Source organism: Rattus norvegicus, chromosome 1 (assembly GCF_021556685.1).
Source record: "Rattus norvegicus strain SHRSP/BbbUtx chromosome 1, alternate assembly SHRSP_T2T, whole genome shotgun sequence".
NCBI lineage: Eukaryota > Metazoa > Chordata > Mammalia > Rodentia > Muridae > Rattus > Rattus norvegicus.
Window position 1 is genome coordinate 128,142,906 of NC_141534.1, and position 18,416 is coordinate 128,161,321.

The 18,416-nt window shown below is 36.4% G+C and overlaps 1 protein-coding gene across 1 annotated transcript in view; it reads right to left on the reverse strand.

Annotated features, from left to right (window-relative positions):
* LOC102546835 (uncharacterized) overlaps positions 1-18,416 on the reverse strand; it is a 479,532-nt gene that overhangs the window by 358,799 nt on the left and 102,317 nt on the right. Inside the window, exon 31 of the mRNA XM_087601102.1 lies at positions 7,875-8,031. The gene's annotated coding sequence lies outside the window, so the exon portion shown is untranslated. The remainder of the gene's footprint in view (positions 1-7,874; positions 8,032-18,416) is intronic.

The window sequence follows — 18,416 nt, forward strand, 5'->3', positions numbered from 1 at the left end:
AGATGCAGAAAAGCAGACACTATATACTAAGTGAAAAGGACAAGTTTAAACAATCAGCCTTGAAAGAAACATACAAGCTATGAACAGTTCCTATATAAGAATATGTATGTAGTTAGATATATTCGATATCATTTAGTAAAAAGAGACCAAAAAGGTGCGTTAGAATTGGTATGTGGAAAGGTGTATAGGGCAATAAAGGGAAGAAATGAAGTTAAACTTTATTCTCTTTTGGTCAATAATTAATTTGTTAACTTTCGATCCTGATTTCAGGCCCCGTCCTTCCTCTCCTCCAAGTCCCATGCACACAATTCCCACAACACTCAACAGAGAATGGGAAGCTCCTATGGGACTTTGACACCACTGGCTCTCTCAATCCTTCCCCCTACTCTTTTGCAAGACTCACAAGCTCTACCATATATAACGCTGCAGATCTTTGCATCTGTTTTCATCAACTGCTAAGTGAAGATTCTCAGTGAACAGTTATGCTAGGCTTCTGTCTGCAAACATAGCAGAGTGCCATTAATAGTGTCAGGGATTGGCTCTCTATCATCAGATGTGTCGCACATAGGTCTAGTAACAAAACTACAGTTTTAAAGTAGCAATGAAGCTGACTGAATTGTTAGTGGTCACCATAACAAAAAAAAATGCATTAAATGGTTGCAGCATCACAAACTTTGAGGGCAAGGGACAGGGAATACAGTAGACATGACAACAAAACATAATAAATATGATTGCAAATGGTTTACAATTTCAAGAGACTCAAAATAATTTAATTACATTAACATATATGACACCTCACTGAAGTGACTGGTAGAAACAGATGGTGACAAGCACACACTATATATTAAGTAAAGAGTACAAATCCACTAATCAGCCCTGAAAAAAGCATATAATTAATATTCTACAGACTGAACTGTTTATATGTGAAATGTACATTTATGAATATACATGTGATACAAATTAGAAAAAAGGAAGACGTAAATATAAAAGAGAGTGTAAATAAGTATATGGAAGAATGTGTAGAGAAAGAAAATGCTACAAGTTATAATAAAATCATAATCTCAAGAATCAACAAAAATATAAAAGAGAAATTACACTGTGGAAGGAAGGTTCTTTCTATGGGGATATGGTTTGTTTCTTTCCTTCATCAGATCTCAAATAATAGCAGATACAGAAGAGGAAAAATAAGCAAATATATTTGCCACAAAACAGTTGAGATATACACCTGGTTTGGCAAACATACTCTGTGAAACTTATTGATGGTAACAGGATGGAAATAAAGGAGGATGTTACTGTTAGAGTTCATCAATAACTAAGAATGGACACTGGGTATCAGGTAAGAGAATCCCAGCAAAAGACATTATCTGCAAATCCAAAGCTCTCTCAAATTGATAACTAAGAACAATAAAATTTCTTTTTCTCCGGTGGAGTCTCACTGCATATAAGAATTCCTCAAAAGGATAGGACTTAACTGGAGATGGATGGCTCCCACAGAAAACACACAATTTCATTTTTAGAGGAATTTTGTCTCATAACACATTGTCAGGGCCTTTTTTTGACCTGACAGTTTCCTTGCTTATATATTAAGGTTGGTGCTTCGGTGTGTTTATGTAATTTCTATGAGTGTGACCATGTGTGTCTAACACCTAAGTATCCTGTACTTTTACCCTAGCTATTTTTTCTTGTTTTTTTTTTTAATTTATTTTATCCTTTTCTTGTGAATTAGTGGTGGTGGTGGTATCATACATCTGTTTATCTTCTAAATAAAGACAGAGAAAGAAATAGAAATGATTTGGGAGGATAGATTATCACAGAGTATCTAGCAGGGGTGGGAAGGAGAAACTCAAATCATAATATATGGTATGAAATGAATCTGCAACCATAAATGCGATCTTTCTTAATAAATATTTTAGCTCTAAATTTTCAAAGTTCTGTAGGGTCACTGAGAGAAGTAATTAAATAGCAACTATTTACATAGCAGGTTATGAAGGGAGTATGAGAAATATTAAGCCTCCAGTCTCTGTTAGATATTGAAATTAAAGATGAATCACCTTTCTTTCAGATAAATCCAAGATGGATGGCTGTGTAAAAGTGATGGAAAGTGATATATCAGTGGCTACACATGCAGAAATAAATTTCCAAACAGAGAAATCAGGCACTGAATGACTCTAAAGATAGCTGCAGGAAATTCCAATATCCCACCGCACATCACTTACCCTACACTTCTATTGGCTCATTCTCCTACAGGTCTCACAGTTCCCCTTCTCTATTGAGCAGAGTGCAGTCAAGCCCTGGCTAGAGCCTGGATCCAGCTTAGAGCTGGACTCCAGCCAGGAGCCTGACTTGCGAAAGCCCTGTGCTCCCTCACTTTTATTAGCTCTGTCTGCATTTGATTTGCTGAGTGTGTGCATTCAAATGGAGAAGGGAGGAAGGGCCAATCAGGAGAGAGATCTCAAACCAAGGGATGGAGATCAAAACCCTGCTGTATCTAGGGAGATTTAGATCAAAGCTATTGTTTCATCTCTCTCCCCTCCCCCCCTCCCTTTACACTGCAGCAGAAGCAGAGAAATTAAAAGGAAAATGGATAAAAGATAATTTAATCTGGTCTCTGGCTCTAATGAACATTAAATAAAACAGCCAGTGGCACCTGCAGGCTGAGCATTTTTCTGGCTGCTTGAATCTAGTTCCTGACTATTAATTATAAAGAGTCCATTTTGGTCTGAATCATTCTCATTCTGACGCCTTCGGGCTGGCAAGTACAGCTTGCTGCTTAATCTTTGCAATCTGCCAGTGTCACTTTCATCCAGGGCCGTTATTACATGTGTGAGCCTTCACCCCTGATTAGAATTTTATTTCTATTAGACCGTCCTGCAACGTGCTGCTTGCATTAATGAAAGAAATGTTCATTTTGAACCCTGGTCAAGCAATATACTCAGTGTGTCTGAAGTATCCTGAAGTGCCATGATGGTCAGGAAATCATTTAGAGATAATTTAGGAAAACAAACCTGTTAAATTCTATGTCAATTTAATACTTCTTGTGTTGTTGTTGGTGGTGGTGGTGGTGATGGTGGTGGGGTGTGTGTGTGAGAGAGAGTGTGTGCTTGTATGTATGTGCATATCATACACACACACACAAACTCACACACACACAAACTCACACACACACACACACACACACACACACATAGTTTTTTATGTGAGGGGGGCATAGAGATGTTTACAGACATATGACAGCCAGAGGATAAAATCTACTATTGCTTCTCTTGTGCCTTAATTAAAAAAAAAAGACTGTCTGATGATCTGGCCTCAGTGAGAGAAGACTCACCTAACCTTTGAGAGACTTGAGGTCCCACAAACTTGAAGCCTGGTGGAGTTTTCTGGGGTGGGCATCCTCTTAGAGATGGGGAGGAGGAATGGGATGGGGAACAGTCAGAGGAATAGGATGGGGAACTGTCAGTTGGAAGAATGGGGGGGGGAGGACTGGATGGTATAAAGAATAGTATTAAAGATAATTTAAAAAGAAAGAAAAAGTACTAATGGAACAGAGAAGCAAAAATAATTCCATGGGGTGGGAGCATGTGCGTGTGATCCTACTCCATAGGTACCCAGGGGATTATAGACAGAAGGTAGGCTCACTGTACTGCCATCGAAGCTTGAAATGTGGATAAAAGCAAGGGCAGGAATGGCCAGGATGTTGCACCTGGTCTACCTGTACCTCTGGAGAGCTCCAAGCTGATACATGCCACAAGAAGACTTGTGTGTCTCCTTTTGTAGCCTGTACTCCTATTTGTCTCAGATCCTGTATGTGGGTTGTCTCATCACAGCATGACTCATGGTTTTCCCATATTGTACATTTGAACCAGAAACAGAGTTCCACACCCATTTCCTTCTGGTCAGTTGCATTGGGACTGTGAAACAACTAAAATCAAGTTATATAACAAGACTTTTTAAATGAAATGAACCTAGCATGTGCCTTTTAGAACAACCATTGCATGTTAAGGAGTATTAGCAGCTCTGCTTTGAATTCTTTCTAGAAGGTGCCAGCGAGATGGAGAAATTGTCTCGCGGAATGGTAAAGAGATTGGAGACAGTTCTAATATTTTCTCATACCTCTTTAGATGGACTGAAGCCCTGGCATTGATGAGAGAATCATGGGTGGAACACCACCTTGTCCCAGGCTGCTAAGATTCATGTCCCTGCTCTTCTGTGTAAACCTTAGTCTGGCTTAGACCCAGAATATGGTCTTGAAGGACATACTGCATCACTTTGTTTGTCTCCTCAATATTCCTACAGTAAATAAATTTCCTTTTCTGCTTTCTATTAAAATATTAAATATAAATATGCAAATTTTGTGTTTGAAATCTGAAATGCCTCAAATCAGTATTATCACTAAGCTCTGCTAACTTTGAGAACTATCTTGGCGCTTTGTGCATATGTGCATGCACTTTTTGTGCACAAATGTGTGTGTGTGTGTGTGTGTGTGTGTGTGTGTGTGTGTGTGTGTGTGTGTTGGTGTACATACAGTTTTGGCATGAAGAGTGAACTGACCTAGAAAAGTAGGTAAAATATAGATGACAATTTTTTTCTTGTTATGCTGGTGCCTTAATTTCTTAAGAATCTTTGGTTAAAATATATACATATTTTATATAAGTTAAAAGATGTCTGCTGGGTTGAGGATTTGGCTCAGTGGTAGAACACAAGGCCCTGGGTTTGGTCCCCAGCTCCAGAAAAAAGAAAAGAAAAAAAAAAGAAAGAAAAAGATGTCTGTCACATTTTCACCTAAAATCCTCACCTGCCATTAATTACTATTACTATTCTATGCTGACTTAACTTTGTCTTCTCTTTATGCATGTACACATGCTCATATTCAGGCACACATGTGTATGTGCATGTTTGTATTTATGAGTGCCTACCGGAGGCTATTTGTTTTTTTTTTAATTTTGACAGTATAATTCAATTACAAAATTTCTGCTTTCATTCAACTCCTCCAAACTCTTCTACATATATATATATATATACATTGCTCAATGTATATATGTAAACATATATGCATATATATTTTTAAATATAATTTGATCAGTCTCAACGCTACCTGCATGTATGTTTTCAAATCAGAACATTTGGTACTGGACAAGCAATTGGTGTACTCTTCCCTGAGAAATCTCTTTTGCTACTTTTCCTCAGGTGCATATTGTACTTTGTGTAGGATTGAGTCCTGGTGGGCTTTTCTTTGTCAAGCTTGACATGTTCATGTGTCACACATAGTCATTGAGTTTTAACTCTATCATGCTGCTATGTCTCTATCTAATATTACTAAAAGACACAATATCATAGCAAACTCCCTGAAATTTTGAGTCTTAAAATTTTTCTAACACGTTTGAGGCAAAGTGTCCTAAGCATGAGTTGTGGAAGTGTTTGTACATCTATCTACCTAATGTCTGTCTGTCTGTCTGTCTGTCTGTCTGTCTGTCTGTCTAGCAGTTCTGTCAGAGCTTCCAAAAGGGAAATATAACCTACATTTTGACACCATTATGATGCGATGAGAAACATCAATTATTAGCAGCGCAAAATAACCATTATACAGTGATGGCACATATAACTTGGAAATAACAAATAGTTCTCTAGTTGCACTTATGACCTGATAAACAAAAAAGGATATCATGTTTACTATAGGAAAGGTAGTAAACTACTCGGAGGAGTGATGTCACAGTTACTGTAGTGGAAGCTACAATTACAAATTATTTAAACCAACATAATCTCTATTATTTTAATCATTTGTGCTCATACCCAAGCAAAACTTAGTCTTCTCGCTCCAGAAAGAAACTTCTCTTTGGAAACAGAGATAATTAAAAGATATATCTATCAAAATAGAGAATTATGGAGCCAAGTGTCCAAATCTTCATAAGACCAATTTCGAATGGTCTATTTGTTCATAGATGTGTGGAACCTTATAGGATTGATTGTAAGTAGTTTCTGAGATCAACCATCTCTGAATATAATGGAGTTTCCTTTCTTTACCACTCTATAAAATGCCAATATCAACTGAAGTATGACTGCAACTTCATAAGTTCCTCAACAATTCCATGCTAATAAGATTTTTTGTAGCTTGACTTGGTGTAAGTCTTCTATATGGAAGTTGTATCTATAACTGCTAGAAATTTATCTATGCAGTTCAACAACCAATATGATTCAAGTATCTACCATTTCTGGCTTATGCGAGACAATCCCTCTGACTAAAATTTATCAAATAACCTAGCTTTTATGACCAGCAATACAAAGATTCTGTGACTGCACTTCATGTTCTGGAGTTGCACATCCACAATACTATCGCTGAATTTTTATTTCTGTAGCAGAGAAAGAAATTCAGGTGTTTATAATTAAAGATGAGTATTTTGCTACAAAGCCCAGTTGCCCATAATTTCAAAGTAAGTATTCAGCTGCCTGAATCAACTTTTCACTCAGGTATATTTAATCTGCAAGAATAGCAGATTATCCTTAATAGTGTCAGGGATGGGCTTTCTATCATGCAATGTATCTTACCTTGGGCAAGTAGCAAAACTATAGTTTTATATATAAAACTATATATTTTCTATAGTGAAACTATGGAGAAGCTATGTCCATAAAACCCCAAAATAAGAATATATGAATATTAATAATAAAAGCATACACTTCAAGTTGAAATACCAAGTTGAATGGTGGAAACTCAAAGGTCCCACTTCTAGCTGAAGTGCTACCAGCAATGATATATGCTAAAATATGGAGAAGCAGTCTTCTATAAGGTTGATCATTTGAGGAGACAGATGAGAATAATAGTTCATTCCTAAATACATGCACACATAATAAATTGAGAAATATAAAGCTGCTGAAAAATTTAGCAGTTGTTCATTATATTTATACACAAAATTAATTAGGAATATACATATATACATATATATATATATATAATTATATACAAAATTAATAGGAATATGCCATATGGAAGATTCTATAACTCTAGGAATTTCAGTGCTGAATTGTCTTTAAAGGTCATTGCCTCAGACACCTAAACTAATTGCTACAGGACTCCAATGTGCTCCTGGTTTGTGGGGGTAGATGTTGTTATTTATTGATAGTATAATCTGGGTCTTCTTAAACTTTTGACCTTCACAGCTGTAAAATAATTTTTTATATTTTTCATTTTTAAAAAATATCATCTTAGGACTTGCTCAGTTGATGTCTCTGGAGCTTTTCACTAGTCTGTGGGCTTTTAACTCAGAGAAGGTACCAAGTTGGGGTTATAGCTCCTATAAATCAGACACATTTTGGAAACGAGATAGCTGTAGGATAAACAGTGTTTAGATCTTCACCCATGTTCTTACCATGGTTTTGTACCTACTGAGTATCCCAAATTTGACATTTTGTGCCTGTCTACAATATAAAAGCAGAAAAGCCTTGCCACAGTTTTTCAGCTCTCAGTCTCAATCTGGGCTCCTTGAACATTACCTGTCTGCATAAGGGAAGGTGTGACACAGTCCCTGCCCCTGGAACATTGCCAGATCATTGATTCCTCATGTGAGCTGAGAGGTGCTGTTAGCCTGAAACTGATCTGCTGTCTCTTCTATTTTACTTTCAATCTCTCTTTCTGGTGTATACTTCACCCATTGTTCAGAGCTAATTACTCCATAATAAATGAGATCAACATGTCTGATCCATGCTAAATCCTATAGCTTGCCTGTCTCCCAGCAGGTCTCCTGTAACCAGGGACACAGATGAGATCCTTGTCCTAAAGCCCACCTCAACTGGAACTCCCACAGAGCCCAGGAGACAGTTTTCTCCTCTATACTGAAAGCCAATATTAAATTGTCAGGCCCATATATTTTTACTATATTTCTTACCTTACATCAGAAGTATCTCTGAGGGTTGAAACACAATTAGATACGTTTCTCAGTAACCACATTTGTAGTCATATTGCTTCTACGGCTTCTTGGTGATACCTTGGTTGCTGCCATGGTGTTCTGAAGGAGAAACTAGTCATATATCCATCACAAATATCTGCCAATGAACATCACAGAAAAGAACACTATTAAATGATTTTCCCTAACTCACCGTCCTGGTCACCTCACCTTAGTGCTATATCTAATGACTCCCTTATGTCCATTAGTCTACCATGAACACCCAACTCTCTTATCAAGTAAAACAACCAGGTAAAGTGTTCTACTATTGTGACTCATCACCAGGCTCTTCAGTTAATTTTCTCTAACTTTTCTTCCATCATCTCCCATCATCTAAGAATTTTTTTTCTTTCAATACATTAGCAGAGAGCATTATAGATATATTATAGGAAGAGGGGCCTTAAAGTGGTAAACCTGCACTAGTGAGTCCAAGTCCCTGTGAAGATCAGAACACCTATCATCAAACCAAGAGATTTTAACACCCTTGGAGCTCCTAGCACCAGCAGACAATTAAGGATTTCTATATAGAGATAAGAGTGCATACTAGCTCACCTAATTGGCTGTTATATTAATATTAGGCCATGCCCACCTGAAATCATCTAGATTTGTGTGTATAAGAAAAGGACAGACTAAATCAAAAGCGATAGAGAAATTTGAAGAAGTCTCACTTTTCCACAGACAAAAATACACATGTATACCTACACTTTGCCAAACATCCAACACTGGAGTGAGAAAGGATTCAGAATTGGCAAGATTACCCACACGGACATTTAGTTTTATCTAGAGTGAAAAATGTCTTTTTTTTCTTTCTACCAAGAATGATTATTTTTCCTTTAACTCCAGGCCCAGGTACAAGCTTCCCCCATGAACTCTGCATGGAAAAAACTCCAAACAGCCTTTATCAGAGTCGCAACTACTTTTATGGGATTGTTACCCCATAGGAAGAAAAATATCAAGTGATGTGACCACTCAGAGCACCCAGAAACTAAACCACAAACCAGAGAGTACACATGGAGGGGTCCATGGTCCCAGTTGTACATGTAGCAGAGGGTGGCCTTAGCTGGCATCAATGGGAGGGGAGGTCCTTGGTCCTATGGAGGCTTGATTCCCGAGCATAGGGGGATGTTAGATTGGTGAGGCAGGATGGATGAGTAGGTAGAGAAGCACCCTCACAGAGGCAAAGAGGAGGGGGATGGGATAGGGGTTGCAGAGAGAAACCAGAAAGGGGGACAATAGTTGAAAGTTGAAGTCTAAATAAATAAAATAACCAATTAAAACACTAAAAATAAGATTCATGTTCTCACATGTTTAAAAAGAAAAGTAACTGCTCCATGGGAGTATGACCAATTTTGTGTTGCTCATTATTATCAGAGATGAAACTGATAGGAATGCCAACTGTACCAGCCAATGTGATAGAGTTCTCTCAGATGTGGGCTACTGGGGTGATTAGTAAGTATTCAAGAACACATCCAAGTTCTTCTGCATGATTTTAAATTTGGTATATGATTTTGAATATAGAACCTCTAAAATCTTTGGTGAAATACTGGAATCGACTTTGAACAAACTTTGCTAGACTATGCCAAAGATCTCCTAAGCCCCTGTGAATAGAGAAATCACATAGAAGCTTTTCTATGCAAGATATGTTGCTGTTGTAGCTGTTGTTGCTGTTGCAGTTGTTGCTGTTGTTTTTGTTAAGTTGTTGTTGTTTTTGTTTTGGTTTATATATGGAAAAATCCTCTTGGCTTTATAGTTTGGAATGGAAACTGAAGAAAGAAGTATACTAGTTCCTGCCATTTATACTGGGTCTCTAAGCATGCCAACAGAAACTCTGAATAGTCCCTACATTCTTGGAAATTCTTTGTCTTATGCCTAATGTTTGCCTTTGTTTCTGCTCCAAAATCCTGGATAGTATTTTTTTTAATTTTTGTGCCTTTCTCTTTGATAGCTTCCAGGTTTCAGGTCTTGTACTGTTGACAATTCAAAAATTTTAAAAATAGAAAAAATATTTTTGTCATTTTTTTATGTTTTCTAGCTTTACCTGAAGGTACTCAAACATGCTTAAGGATTAGTCTTACAGAGATTTGGATACTTTTGGATGTGTAGTATATGAAGATAAAGTTGCATGCAATTTTGCTGAAAAGCTTTCTCTGGAAAGGGGTTTTAGCCTGCCCATTCTAGTCAGTGTTTTCTTCAAATGCTATATAGGAATATAGGGTAGTCTCCTGATTTTGTGACACAGAGAAGTCAAGCAAAAGAACTGCCCAGAAAAAAAGTACAATGTGTGCTTCACAATAACTAAGGGCAAACTACTTCAAATAGAGACAACTATTAGTTGTCTCATTGAAAGATGGAGTTTATAAAAAAAAAAAAAAAACAAGTAACAAGGAAAAAAAATAAATGACACTCCAGCATCTTATTTATTTTAACATGCTTCCTCAGCTAAATTCTGTTAAATGATATAAGCATGAAATTATGATTGTAATGAAGACAAAACATGAGCGCACAACCAATGTCCCTGTACACACTTCCTAAACAATAAAGACTATCCTATATTTTATGAGGTTTATCTGGAAACATAAAAAGTCTAAAGTTTTGCCATGAAGTTATCAGGCAATATTAATTCATTGCATTATTATATGAAGGTTCAATTTGATCTTGTTTATTGTAGGAATGATTCACAATATTTTCTAAACTGAACAATCCCTTTATTTAGAACTCTTGGGGTACCTAACTAGTTAAATTATATCTTCAAAAAAAGAAGACAGACAGGGGTCGTTGCACTTTAGCCTATTGTCCAACCAGTCCTCCAGATAGTTATGTGCAACTGGGTCCTAATTATACTAGAGCTCAAGGTTTTAGGAAAAATGAGAAGTACAGCATAAAAAATTTATATGTAAAGAGGACCAATTTATGTTACAATGTGTAGATTTAAAATATAATGAATTAGTTCCCCAAATATTGCTTAATACTTCCCTTAGGTAAAAATTGACAAATAATTTGTTGTGTTTTTTGTAGTATTTAATTGTGTATGTTAATATTAATTACATACAATTAAAGGTATTCAGCTTTTTCTGATCTTCCCCCTTATCTAGTTTTTTTTTAAGTATGGCTCTCATTCAAGATCATAAATGTCTTGGAAACTCTTCATGAAATGTGAACTTTCTGTCTCTTATGACCTGTAAGACCACTGATGTCATGGTTTAAAACCTGTAAAATTCCAAACAGAAATAAACAATAGCTTAAACCTTGTACTAAAATATAATCTTTTATATTAGAACATCTATGTACAGATAATCATATTTTAGTACAGTATCTTATATATGTATGTTGCATTAAACTCATGTTGAGGGAAATAAAAATAAGCAATATGTATATATGAGAAAACTATTTAAACAGATATAAGATATGTTAAGTTTTACATTTAAAAAATGGGTAAAATATTTTAATGAGAATGAATTCTTACATCATGATTTTTCCTAATAATCAAAACTAACAGATGAGGAAGAATTTCTGAAAGTTTAAAGAAAATTGACAGAAAGTCTGAGTAAGCCATACTTGGTTAATGGAAAATAGGATGTAAGGATGATACATGTTGATAGTTGTTATTCATTCCTAAAGTTATAATGATTTCCTCATGATAACAAAGGCACTAAAAAGATGTATGTGCAATCACAAAACTAACTTCATAAAAGCATATTAAATCACAAGTACCTTTAATTTTATTAAACTTTAGTAATTTAGAGAAACTGAGTCATACAAAGATTTTTGATAAACACATAATATAAAATGATAAGAAAAATTGTATTATATTTTCCTCAAATTGGACGTATTTTTAGGTTAAAATGTATTACAGTACAAAAAATAATGTTAATTTTAAAAACTGTAAATATTAAACTTAAATGTAACATAAATAAAAGAATATAATCAAAATCATATAGGAATCACTAATTTGTTGAAATAATTTACAACAAAGATAATAAATAGATGTAAATGATCTGTCACTTTATATACTATCAAATTATTTAATATAGATTGTTAACGTTTGTGGACATGTTAAGTACAAATGTAATTGATTTACAGAAACAATCTTAGAAGGGAAGAGCCATTTTTAACTGGCATAGTTAGTTACTTTTACATATTGTTAAAATTCAGTCTAAGGCAAGTAACTCAAAATAAATAAAGTAGAATCAAAGTATATTTAATATAATGTAATGTTCAAAACCAATTATAAAAGAAAAATGAAGTCTAATGTTCATTCTGTGGCAACATGTACAGGCCTTCTGACTAGTCTTTATTCAAATATGGAATGGGAAAGTAAAAAAAATCAAAAACAAAGAAAAACAAAAAACCTTATAAAAAAACAATATTTGTCCCATAGCAATAAGTTACACCTAACAGTAGAACATGGTTTGGAAAGTAGAACCTGCATGACTATTAATGCAGAAGGATGGCAAGGAAGAGGATATCAATATTAGAACTTTTGTTCTCAACTGGCCATAGGTACAAATGCTACAGTTCTGAACTCTCTGAGATTCTCAGGACCATAGGTGAGATCTATTCCTGACATAGCAACTCTACACAGAGTGGGTCTGCTAAAGGAGTATAACAAAAGTTCACTCATTTCAATTAGCTTCAGAAGGCTTAAGTAAAACCATGAAGGCAAGCCACATTTACCTCATTTTCGACTAAGCTGAAATCTAAATCTGAGTTGTGAGTAAGATGCCTAAAACAGAATCAGTCTCATATGAGGAACAAAGTCCCAAGAAATGAAACAGGTACAAAATCACTCTCAGAAGAAGGTTGGAAACTCCTAAGAATCCTGATAATTCCATTTTTCAATTGGTGCCATAAAAAAGGCAGATCTCATGAGCAGTCCACCTCTCCTAAGTAAAATGTTGTAGTCAAGCACTTTCCTAGGGGTTGAAGCAGCTGAGAGCTGGATCTCAGGTAAGAGACTCTCAAAACCTCTTTGTGATTGGATTCATACTAACTTGGTTGGCTCTGGTTGCCCATGTATGTGGCTAGAAATAAAGAGTGAATTAAGTACCAAGAAGCAGAAAATGTGAAAAATAGCATAAACATTGGAGTGGAAATTAAATATCCACACCAGAATCATAATATCTTCATTAAGGGTACATTTTCAGCCAGGTGCCCATCGTCACTATGTGTTAGAGCAGAATAAAGAAAAGTTAAAGGAGAAACAGAGAAACAAATGTAAGTTACCCTGGGCTCTGATTACAACTGACAACAGACAAAAACCAGTTAATGCTGCCTAGTATCTGAGTATGCATTTTAATTTATAAACTTTAATACTGGCTAATTACTCCATTTCAGGCTGGGTCCTTCTTTTTCTAACTGTGGGCTTCAACTATAGCATCCTGTTGACTGAAATATCTCTGAATGTTATTCCAAATATTATGACTACCTGCACTAATTATGACACTGTATCGGACCTTTATTTCTATTATAGTGCCCTTCAAAAACTCACTTCTATTAACTAAGTATATCATAGGTTATAGCCCTCAACTAGCAATTTTCCAAATTGGTGTGGAGTATATTAAAATGTTCTTATTGTAAAGAAATAATTTAAGAATTATTTCAAAAATGAAATTGAGATTCAATGTGGATGGGAAACACAAATGATGAAATGCCTTGTAGACACAAAAATACTGATATATGAACTCACAAAGACCATAGTAACATTCACATGTCTATTCAGGACAAATACAGAAAGCATCCCAGGACTGAGAAGAAAAAAAGAAGTTGGCTCCCATCCTTAACCATAACCCTATCTCTAACTGACAATAACTCACCAAAAAATTAGAGGAATTTCAATGAATTACAAACTACACTAATAGGGGGCAATCTCATGCCCTGCAGTAAATTGATAACTCAAAATAAATGCTACTAATTTTGGAAAAACAATTCACACAATGCTTTGTATACACATTTTTAAACCTTACTCTTTTGTTGTTTATTCATTATTGTTTCCAAACTTGTATTTATAGGTATTCTCTCTGTGCATATATCTCTGCATAGTATGCATGCTCTTTTATTACTTTGTCTTTAAACTTTTTGCTTTCTGTGTTTTTATCCATTCTTGATTTTTTTTGCCTTCTTATTTTTCTGTTTCTTTTCATACAAATGAGAGGGAAAAAAAGGCATGTTTTTGATGGGTTGGGAATGTATGAATGAGAAATTTAGGGAGAATACATGATCAGAAAAAATATTTTTTGTTAATAAACATCATGATTTATAGTTTATTCACTCCTGCATTATTAGTAAACTCACAATCTATCTCAACTTAATGTTATCTCTCTCTCTCTCTCTCTCTCTCTCTCTCTCTCTCTCTCTCTCTCTCTCTCCCTCCCTCCCTCCCTCCCTCCCTTCCTCTCTGTCATTTACACCAAAGGAACCAATTTACCAATTTAGTACTGTCAGCATATACATGGATGTGAAACAACTATATCAGAATGGGAGGCCTCTTGGGGGAGCATAACTAAAGAAACCTTAACTCTCCCATCTCCAGCTGTCTAACAAGTGCCAATGACTACTCAAACAAGTGTGGAACTTTTCAAGTCACTTTTCTAGCCATATTGGAATATTTTGTGGCTTGATCTGGCACAAGACATGTGAATGTACTTGGGAGTTCATGTGTTAAAGTTTCTCTCATGCCCAGGAAATTATGTTAAGACACAAATGTACAGTAAACCAAGATCAGTTGATACAGGGTTTCTCAATGTCCCTGACTTTACCAAGTTTTCTAGGCTGGCAGGCTAACAAAACAGAGATGTATCTGTGAAGTCCTCTCATGTCCTGGACTGCTTGCCCATACCATTATGCCTTGACTTTGACATATATTTTATGAATAATGGTTTCTTTTATAGCAAGTTCACATTCAAGGCATGAATGGTGCTGACTGTGTAAAAACTGCATCCTTTCATAATCTGATCTAAAAGAGAAAGTAACAAACTGAGTATTATTCAAGGACCACAAGATCTCTCACTCCATGTAAACATCCAACACTCCACCCCTAGTCTACCACATCCATAAATCTTTTCTTTGATCTTCTCAATATTTTATTTTAGCTTTCTGAATACTGAACTGAAAATGCAGGAAACTGAGAAGTATCTGTGCTGTTTGTCTGTGAGCCACAATCATGTAGTAGAAAATTAGAAACACAGAGAATTCTGATGCATGATTCAGGCAACATATTGCCTATGTATCTGTCAAATACCTGGAGAATATTCAATTTATTTTTCAATAATGTTTGGTCTAGAATTTTTATGTTAAAATAAAAGATTTTTATCTATGTCATTCAGTTTTCTATTTTGTATATTCCTTACCACCACGCTATGTTTAGGTGAACACTGCAGATAACATTGCTACAAAACTTCTAGGTAGACTTCATGATTTTATGATCTTCCCATGTCATCAATTTGGTAATCTTAGCCCTTTCTAGGCCACTAGAGGTTTTGGGGCTCTAAGGCAAAGTTGAATGTTTTATGTTTCTGGTCACTAAAGTAGACACATCATGATTAAGGACATCAATTATGCTGGAGGCTGTACACCTGGACAACTCTTCATTGAGGTTATGGATCCCAGAGAAGAAATTACTACTACAATTTTAAAACATAATTTATAGCTCCATTTTAAGTATTTTTTAATATTGGATACTTTGTTTACATTTCAAAAGTTATCCCTTTTCCCAGTTTCCCATCAATAAACCTTCTATCCCATCTCCCAACCCCTTCTTCTATGAGGGTGTTCCACCTCCAGCTACCCACTCCTTCCAGCCTTCCCACTGTGACATTCCCCCCTAATGGGGGGTCCAGCCTTGGCAGGAACAAGGGCTTTTCCTCCCACTGGTGCCCAACAAGTCCATCCTCTGCTACATATGCAACATGAGCAATGGGTCTGTCCATGTATACTCTTTGGGTGGTGGTTTAGTACCTGGAAACACTGTTTGGTTGGTATTGTTCTTATGGAGTTGCAAGCTCCTTCAGATCCTTCAATCCTTCCACTAACTTCTCCAATGGGGACCCCATTCTCAGTTCAATGTTTGACTGCTAGCATTCACCTCTGTAATTGTATTGTTATGAGAGTTTAGTGTAGGCCCTACTCTCAGACAAATAAGTCATTTTTATCATATGAAGTCCAAGACATAATTATCAACTACTTAAAATGCACAGAATAAATAAGTGTGTGGTGTTCAATGCTGATGAATAAATTAGAGAGAATGAAACTACATAGCACACAAGACATTAGAAATCATTCTTTATGAGGTACATGAAAGAATGTGAGATCCAGAGTAAGAGGATATCTGCTGTTCTATTTATGACGGTGAAGATGTAGCCATACAATATCAATAACGAAGATGACTGTAGATGGGTAACAAGATGACATGACAAGTTCCCATGCCAATATGGATGGCACAAAGTTTTTCTTTATTGTGTATAACAAACTCTAAATTGTTAATTGCTTGAATCTGTTCTGTTGTTCTTGTGTTCATGTTCATGCACTGTATTTGTAAGCAATGATAAGATGAAAGTGTGAAGATGTAGAAGAAAAGAGAAAAAAGGAGATCTAATGAGTATGTTACTTCCCTTTGAATGAAGATAACTGAGCTGGAATTGGTTTGGCATATAACAATGGAGGGTACGCTAGATATCACTTTCAATATATCTAATTGGCATCTCAGCTATAAAATTACTTATGAAAATCTGAAAGGGCATTCCTCTAAATAAAATCTACTTGAAAAAATGTATTGTTTTCTTTTTTAGTTTTTTTCACTATCAAGGTGGGAGGTATAGTGCATGTGTGCCTCACAGATATTTATTTACACTATTTGTGAACTCCACTGAAGCATTGTTGCAGACAGAAGATTGTAGTCCTGGTATCTACATGTATAAACCACACCTATATTCATTATTCCACAAATGCAAACTTGTTCTATGGTCAAGACTGAGGAAAGCCATGAGGGCTCCCTAGTCTATATTGCTGGACACTCATATGGCAGTTGCTACGTTTCATTCTCTGACTACTCAGGTAGTTTCCTTGAGAATAATGGTAACAAAATAGGAACTAAATGAAAGATGGTGCACAAATAAAATGCCACATTCAAAATCATTCCATGTGGTCAACTTTATCTTAAAAGAGATGAAAGTCTAAAGGGGAAGAAAATTAGAGATCATCATGGCTACTGGTAATAACTTGGAAACAATACAAGTCAGTAATGAAAATAAAACCTTCCAACACACAGGAAAAAATCATATATTATGTATAAAGGTAGCATATGTGCAGATCCTTGTAGGGCAGTATTTCTCTATGTTGAAAAGTAACCAAGAAATGACCACCTTTGACATCTCCATTTTCTGTTGCCCTAAGGGTCTTTCTTTAGACAGTTCATGGGTGTTAAGTCTCCAACCAGAGACAAATCACATAGTAGAACAGACCTGGCGTCCAAACTCTTTCAGTATTCCCTAGTTACTACCTGTTACAAAGCATGGTTGGTATAGCCTGCCCTCTACCCTGGAAACTCCAGGCATGGGACTGGGTGACCCATCTCCCTCAGGCTCTTCCTTATATAATACAGACATTTTGGTTATCTGCCCCTTATGCACCTTTGACCTCTGGCTACTGGAACCAGTTCTCCTCTCTACTGTCTCCTTTTTCTCTTCAACATCTCTTCACAGGGCTCAGAGTCAAGATGACTCTGACTATGCCTCTAGATGTTTCTGCCTCTGGCTATGCTTAAGCTTTTATGTACAATACTCTTTCTCTTCTATGATACATAGGTACAGTAATGTCATAACCTTTTCTTTTCAATGTGTGATCCTTAAGTCCAACAAGAATATCTACAATTTCCTTGAGAAGGTATAGCCTTGTGTAAATCACTCAGAAATAAAAATGTACATATATATATACATATATACATTTACTTCTGCAAATTTCAGAGTATAAAAAGTATAAACTTCAATCTAAGAATAATAATTTTCATGAAAAATCAAAAACCCCGGTGAGAGAGAGACCCAACCGCCTGGTCAGGTGGGCACTCCTGAGGCTGCAGAGCGGAAGAGACCACCAACACTGCTCACCCCTGCCCACATCCCTGGCCCAAGAGGAAACTGTATAAGGCCTCTGGGCTCCCGTGGGGGAGGGCCCAGGAGCGGCAGGACCCCTGCCAGAGACACCGCCGGACCCTGAAGGAAACAGACCGGATAAACAGTTCTCTGCACCCAAATCCCATGGGAGGGAGAGCTAAACCTTCAGAGAGGCAGACAAGCCTGGGAAACCAGAAGAGACTGCTCCCTGCACACACATCTCGGACGCCAGAGGAAAAAGCCAAAGACCATCTGGAACCCTGGTGCACTGAAGCTCCCGGAAGAGGCGGCACAGGTCTTCCTGGTTGCTGCCACTGCAGAGAGCCCCTGGGAAGCACCCCACGAGCGAACCTGAGCCTCGGGACTACAGGTAAGACCAAAT